Source organism: Mus pahari, chromosome 7 (assembly GCF_900095145.1).
Source record: "Mus pahari chromosome 7, PAHARI_EIJ_v1.1, whole genome shotgun sequence".
Lineage (NCBI taxonomy): Eukaryota > Metazoa > Chordata > Mammalia > Rodentia > Muridae > Mus > Mus pahari.
Genome location: NC_034596.1, coordinates 113005205 through 113010790, shown reverse-complemented (window position 1 = coordinate 113010790; position 5586 = coordinate 113005205). Strand labels below are relative to the sequence as shown.

Sequence of the window (5586 nt, the reverse complement as noted above, 5' to 3'; positions counted from 1 at the left end):
ATGTTCATGTGTGTGCTGATATACTTGCATATACAGAAGAGTGTGTGTGATCTCCAGATGACAATTTTAGGTGTTATTCCCCAGTCACTGTTCTCCTTTGTATTGAGGTAGCATGTCTGACTGGCTAGGCACTCACCAAATCGGCTAGATTGAGCAGTCAGAGTGCCCTAACAATGTGCCTGTCATTACCTCCCCAGCATTAGAATCATAAGCATGACATGTTGTGTCTAACACCTTTGCTATGGGCTATGGGGGTCAATTCATGTCCTCATGCTTAGTTGGAAAGAACTTGACCAGAAAACATACTGTCTATGATTTACTTTTTAAAAGGGGTGGTAATATGTATATTAAATTTCATATGTATACACAGTACAGAGGCCATCCTTGCAGCAGGTTCTAAGAGTTCCAACCCAGAGACAATGTCAATGACTTTCCAAGTCTAGTCAAGACAACAGAGGCTGGCTGCTGCCCTTTCTCATAGAATTCCTCCTTTTTGCTGGCGAGGGCTTGGTGGAACTGTGGGGAGAAACAGTGGGGGCTGAGGGTCCCTTGGGAGCAGCATCTTCTTGCAGGGAAGCAGCTCTCTTGGCAGGTTGCTCTGATAACTGCTGCTTCCCTTTCTTTTTCTTTCTTTCTTTCTTTCTTCCTTCCTTCCTTCCTTCCTTCCTTCCTTCCTTCCTTCCTTCCTTCCTTCCTCCCTTCCTTCCTTTCTTTCTTCTGTTCGTTCTTTCTTTCTTTCTTTCTTTCTTTCTTTCTTTCTTTCTTTCTTTCTTTCTTTCTTTCTTTCTTTCTTTCTTTTCTTTCTTTCTTTCTTTCTTTCTTTCTTTCTTTCTTCTGTTCATTCGTCCTTCTTTCCTTCCTTCCTTCCTTCCTTCCTTCCTTCCTTCCTCCCTCCCTCCCTCCCTCCCTCCCTTTCTTTCTTCTTTCTTTCTTTCTTTCTTTCTTTCTTTCTTTCTTTCTTTCTTTCTTTCTTTCTTTCTTTCTTTCTTCTGTTCATTCATCCTTCTTTCCTTCCTTCCTTCCTTCCTTCCTTCCTTCCTTCCTTCCTTTCTTCTTCTTCTTTTTTTTTTGCTTTCCCAAGCTGGGCACCATCCTTAGGCCTTGGGGCAGCTCAGCAGGTGTTCCTGAGTCCTCACCCTTGAAAGGGGCACTCTGTTTTGGGAAAGCAGCTTCCTTGGAGAGCTTCCATTTAGGTTGCTGTTGCTTCAGCTTCCCAGCCCTCTTTCTTTCCTGATCACTTCGGCTTTCCCATCAAGCTGACTGCTTTCCCGGGACCTGGCAGACACTTGGGCATTGGGACAGAAGTTTCACTCAACAAGCCTAGCCCTTTGGAGATGCTGTTCACCTTCTGAAGGACTTCTTGAAATGTTTCTGTCTCGACAGACAACTGCTGCTTTGCTTTTGCAGCCCCACGGGCTTTCTCGGTGGGCTGACAGTACTGTTCTCAGACTTTAGGGTGACCTGATCCTTCAGGTCAGGTTCTGTAGGGGTAGCTGCTGCCAAATTTCCTGCGTGGGGCTGGGGAATGGAATAGGAAAATTTCTTGAACTTGATGATAAAGAAACCATCCACATTGTGAGTGTGAGGGTAGAAGCGAATGCAGAATGGGGTGAAAGCACTTTTCTTGGAAGCGGGTAAAACTGTCCTGGCTGAAGTCCAGGCCAGTGGGCACCAGTCGCACATTCCTCTTCTTCAAGTCATAGTCTACCACCCACTCGTTCTCTTCCACCGTAATAGAATAGGTGCAGTAGACCATGTAGCCTCTGGTTTTGGAGGCAGCATTGACTGAGTCAATAGCACTGAGCAGCAGTTCCTTCTGAAGGTCATCATAATGGCTGATTGGTTTCTCCCAATTGGTGCAGGTTGCCCACGACACTCTTGAGCCGCTCTGCATTGGCATCATTGAAGGATCACACCTGTGTTCTTCATCAGCTAAGCTATGTAGCTGGTCTTTCCTCAAGGAGCACAACACACGTCTAAGATCTGCTCATGCTCCTGAGGTGCCAGGGTCATGACAGGTAGCAAACTCAAAGCTCCCTGCAGCATATAGTGTCCAGCACGGTACTCGGGAGTAGAGCTAATAGGCACTGAAGAATCATATACCGCAAGTCCCAACTTTGACCACTTTCCCAATGGATCCAGATTAACCCCATGATTGATCAGGGCTTGAGCAAGGTCTCGGAGACAGGTTTTCAAGGTGTTGGCCAGGGTACCTCGTTACTTTCTAAGAACTCTATCAACTCAGACAGAGGGAACAGCTCCATGAGCTTACTTAACAGGAAGTTTCCATAAGAATAGTAAATGGCCAGATCCTTCTGAAGCTGATTCAGATACTCAGTTCAAGACTGGCCTCCTCACTGAGCCCCCAAAACCTTAAGTACTCCAACTATATCCTGGATCCGCTTGTGATCCAGGTCTGGAGCCTGGGCATCCTGGTCCATCTCCCCAGCAGGGGGCGGCACAAAGGCTTCCTTATTTTTTTACATTAATCTGCAAATCCCCCTCTGCTTTGTCATCCCTTCTAGGATGGGACTTAGGGGAAACACCATCACCTTCATTGTCATCAGTATCCTTTTCACTCCACTGCCCCCTAGCTGCGGTGTCCCAGGCCTTCTGCTTCAGAGCAGCTCTTTTAATAGGGCAACAACTTTTCCTCCTCGTGCTCCGAGTTAAAGACAGTTCCATAGTCATCCACCTATCTTCACTACTGTCCTCAGAGCCCCAAAGGTCCCCCTGGGTCACCACACCATCTTCAGTCTTCCTCCTCATCTTCATTACTGTTTTCAACTGGTGCTGCGCACTTCTCATCTCGAGGCTGAACTGCTCCTTTGGATAACTCTCCAGGTAATATTTTAATTCCAGGAGATGTATTTGGTTTAGGGACTTCAAGAGACCACGCCCTCCTCTTGGCTGCCCTCTTTCGAGCACGACTTGACAGCCTCTTAAAATTCTCATCACCAGCTACAGGCAAAAATCTTACCAGTTCGGTCTCTGTACCCTTCTCTTTTTGGGCCTTTCAGACTGGCTCACGCTTCTTCCTCATAGGATCCAACCTGCGTCCCATGATAACTGAAGGGTCGGCTTGCCTAGACCTGGTTATGGCAAACCCAGCACCTCCAGTCAAGGCCCGCTCCACATGCACTCGAGGAAGAGCCCCATGATTTAAATTATGGAGCTGAGAATACTTTAAAAAAGAGAAAATTATGAGAGTATGTGAGAGAAAAGATTTGTTGTGAAAGCATAAAAAGTGATCTTAGTCAACACCAACTCCTATATTGTCACTGAGAAGCCAGCCAGCAGGCAGGAAGCCATCATTCTGCACAGGAAGATACTAAAATGAATCATAGGTGGGTTTTCAGTGAATACTTACAGAGTGAATGAATGTTTATATCACAGAGGCATCTGGCTCATGAATAAACATTTAGATTAAATGCTATTATAACTGTAAGTTTTACAGGACACATTGGCTGAATGTATCCTCATTCTATACCTTCAGGCAATGAAGGATTTTACTCTTTCATTTTTAAAATTTGTGTCTTCCTCTTTTGACATTTAATATGCATATTTTATGGAGTAGTTTCCCCTCTCTATTTTTAAGCATGGAATATTTTGCTGGACAGCTTTAGTCAAATTCAGATTTAATTACTGCATTAATCTAGCAAGCTATTATAAACAAGGATGCTGAGTCTCAAATAAAAAGCTCAGTGTAACATGCTGTAACCAGATCTTCCATTTCCTACTGGAATTAAAATATGTGACAATAAACCAACATTTTAATATATCTTTACATCAATTTGAGCATTTGAATCACTTAACATACCATTCGTTTTATACTAGAGTGTCTGACCCAGTTGATGTAGAATGGAATGTCAGAGTTGCTGGGCATGTTCCTATATAACTAAATGAAAGATATGTTCCCTATAGCTTCCGAACATTGGTTCCCCTGAACTGATTAAGTAAATTCTAGATATCAAGAGTTACTTTGTAAGACAGATAACCAGGATGAAAGCAAATTGGAGCTAACTACAGTATCTAAGAATAAAAACTAAGTATCTTTGTATAGATGTGACAAGTAAGGTAGAGTTAAGCTAGAATTTCCAGGCATCTTGTCAGTAGGCTAATTTGAAGAATTTTGCAGGCTCCAAGACATAGGAGCTGACCAGATCCCTGGAACCTGGCTGGAAACCTAGGTTTGTTGCCTATGAGACAACACTGGGAAAGTTCACAGAAAAAAAAAGAAATGCATACTCAGCTGTTCAAGATGAGGACTTGCTGGCTAAGGTCCTCACATGCAGGACAAGACTCTGCTTCTCAGATCTAGATTAAGATTGGCTCAAACTTCCAATTCATTACTTCTATTTAAACTTCTCTACTATACACACAGCACCAAAGACAGGGGACAGGGGAGCTGTATTAGTCAGGGTTCTATAGAGTCACAGAACTTACAGATAGTCTCTATATAGTAAAGGAATTTATTGATGATTTACAGTCTGCAGTCCAAATCCCAACAATGGTTCAGTAGTAGCTGTGAATGGAAGTCCAAGGATCTAGCAGTTGCTGAGTCCCACACGGCAAGAAGGCGAAAGAGCGAGAGCCAGACTCCCTTCTTCCAATGTCCTTATATGGTCCCCAGCAGAAGGTGTAGCCCAGATTAAAGGTGTGTGCCACCACACCTTTAATCCCAGATGATCTTGGACTCGGAGATCTCCCTGTCTTGATCTTCTGGATTCAATCACCACTGTGTCTCAAGATCTCCATACCAAGATCCAGATCAGAAAATTCTATCTCCAAGTCTCCAGATTAGGTTCACTGGTGAGCCTTCCAATTCTGGATTGTAGTTCATTTCAAATATAGTCAAGTTGACAACCAGGAATAGCCACTACAGGAGCTAAAGTTATGACTTCTGTACCCTCTGGCTCTAACTTCTTACTCTATTAATTTTCCCCTGACATGTTTTAGACTTGTTACTGTGGGTCCTGGAGTGACCCTCAGCACTTTATTTTGTTGTTTGAAAAATAAAAGGAAAGGAAAACAATGGAAATAAAATGTACTGAAACTTGAAAATTTAAGTTTTAGTTTAAATCTGAATTAATGACAATAATCATTAATTCAGTTGCTTCTTGATATGGCCCAAGCTGGTTTTTTGTGGTTTTTTGCTCCTGTTCCCAGGACAGTGCTTGCATATTCTTTCCCCTGGAGCTCATTTTCTAGCTTTATTTGAAGGCTAGGGAAATGAAATATGAAACCTTCTTTTCATAGTTTCACGTTTCATGCCATGTAACTTATCTGAATATTTCTAAACAAAGAAGGTTGCCACGCATGCCAATTACTAGTATTAATATTTATCGTCACTTTGTTCACTGAAGCCTCATCATGGGAAATCTTTATTTCAATGAAAGATGTCATCTGAGGTCCATAACTAAAATGATCTGCCCAAGTAGGTATCATTTTGTATTGTTTCTCAGGATTGTCAGGTAACTGGCTTGATTTCTATAATGTAGCCTCTATGAATAAAATCGAGTGATTGGGGGACTATTGTTCCATCCTCTAAATTCCAGGTGCACTAGAGAACATGTGGATTAAAAC

The 5586-nt window shown here is 42.9% G+C and overlaps 1 pseudogene across 1 annotated transcript; it reads right to left on the bottom strand.

Annotated features, from left to right (window-relative positions):
* Nucleotides 1–443: 443 nt before the first annotated feature.
* Nucleotides 444–3064, bottom strand: LOC110324925 (annotated as a pseudogene). Its single transcript, XR_002380706.1, has 2 exons — nt 1083–3064; nt 444–658 (listed from the first exon to the last, which is right to left on the bottom strand). The product of XR_002380706.1 is annotated as a probable 28S rRNA (cytosine-C(5))-methyltransferase (transcript).
* Nucleotides 3065–5586: the final 2522 nt, after the last annotated feature.